Genomic DNA, 2202 nt, shown 5'->3' with positions numbered 1-2202 from the left:
TCCTTGTTTAGGACTTTCTATTTCATGAGATGTGGGGATACCACAAAAATGATTCAGACTATCACGGTTCCCAGGAAGTCAGTTCAGTCACTAAATATGGATGAGATTCTGTTCAGTGGCTCAAAATCAAAACAGATTGAGGGTACTTCGAAAAGTTCACAGAAAAACAGAATTAGAAAATAATACGAATCTTTCCATGAACTTTTTGTTTTGTTTTGTTTTGGTTTTTGGTGACTGGCCAGTACCCTGGACCTTGGTGTTATCAGCACCATGCTCTAACCAACTGAGCTAACCAGCCAGCCCCTTCTGGGAATTTTTTGAAGACCCCTCGTACATTGATCCACTGAAACCATCAAGTATTCCCTATTGTACAATACACCCAGGGCTGCAGGAGGAAGCAGACCCTTCTTACTGTAAATAATAAGGACAAAGTTTTCATCATATTATATTGTATTTCTTTGTATTGAATGTGAGAGATAAAATGGCTTAGCAATAAAATCAGTACAATCACTAATTTTCCTAAGTACATAGTATTATTTTCTGTGTGAAGGAATATCACTAATTGATTTGATTCTTTTCAAAGGGTGCTGCTCTTTACCTAAAATGCGAATTATAGCTAATGGGTTTTTCCCCCATTCTGCTATCTATAACCAGTCAGTTTTAACATTTGTATGTTTTTTATAAAATTTAGGTATGATTCATTAACAAACTCTGTTTCCAAAATCAATATGTATATAAACATGATAATACAGCCATTTTTTTCAGACCTAAACATAAATAGTATTTTTTAAAATAAAATATACACAATGGTACATTTCAAAAAGTTTGTAGAAAACAGAATTAAAAGATAATATGAATCATTCCATGAAATTTATGAAACACCCTCATAGATATATCAAAATGTAAAACACCTAGGAATATATCTACCAACAATTATAAAACATTTGTAAATAAACTTTTGAACATACTGAAAGGCATTTTTAAAATGACTAGATAAGGAAAATGTGGTATATATACACCATGGAATACTACTCTGCCATAAAAAAAAGAATAAAATTCTGCCATTTGCAACAACATTGATGAGCTTGGAGAAAATTATGTTGAGTGAAATTAACCAAGCACAGATGGAAAAATACTGAATGTCCTCACTCATAAATAGGAGCTAAGAGAGAAAGAAGGAAGGAAAGACCACAGTGGTGTGTTGAATTTGCAGAGAGAGAGAAGTCTTTAGGGTTGCCAGGGGTGGGGGGGCGGTCGGGGAGAGGGTGTGTGGGGAGTGTNATGAGCTTGGAGAAAATTATGTTGAGTGAAATTAACCAAGCACAGATGGAAAAATACTGAATGTCCTCACTCATAAATAGGAGCTAAGAGAGAAAGAAGGAAGGAAAGACCACAGTGGTGTGTTGAATTTGCAGAGAGAGAGAAGTCTTTAGGGTTGCCGGGGGTGGGGGGGCGGTCGGGGAGAGGGTGGGTGGGGAATGTGGGAAATAATTACAATTTGTGGTAATGGGCATGCTGATAGTATTGAACTGATTGAATATCACATCTTGGGCAGAGGTGGTGACAGTCAGCTTTGTACCCAATGAATATGCATAATCGATAAAAAAAATTTAATTAATTAAAAAACAAAAAACTAATAATAACTAAATTACATTAAAATGCCTAAATAAATAGAAAGTCAATTCATGTTGATGAACTGAAGAGTCAACATAATGGTGCTGATTCTCCCTAAATTGATCTACAGAGTTAATGCAGTTCCAATCAAAATTCCAAATGTTGTTAAATCTGACAGCTGATTTACAGAGAAGGACCAAGGACCAAGGACAGCCCAGGCTGTGCTGAAGAAGAAAAATACATGGTGGGTGTAGGAGACTCACCTTTCCAGGCACAGAAAAGCCATGGAACAAGGGGAAACTTGGACTGGGACCCAGCCGGGAGTTTTGTTCCACTTTTACTAATAACTGGGACCTCAGGCCAGCAACTGCCCCTCTCTGGGCCCTGGAGCCCTCATCTCTAAACTACACTCACCCTCAGCTCTTCCACTGACAATCACACATACTCAAAATACATCCCAAAAGGGTCTGGAAACCCACACTACAATCCTGAAGTCACAGAGTCATTCCGACAGTCCCACAGACCACCTTTAGGAAACACACCTGTCTTTGGAGCCCAGCAGTAAATCCCATCCAAGCAGAAACCCCA

This window comes from Galeopterus variegatus, unplaced genomic scaffold (assembly GCF_000696425.1).
Source record: "Galeopterus variegatus unplaced genomic scaffold, G_variegatus-3.0.2 Scaffold333, whole genome shotgun sequence".
Classification (NCBI taxonomy): Eukaryota; Metazoa; Chordata; class Mammalia; order Dermoptera; family Cynocephalidae; genus Galeopterus; species Galeopterus variegatus.
This window is presented reverse-complemented; position numbering follows the sequence as displayed.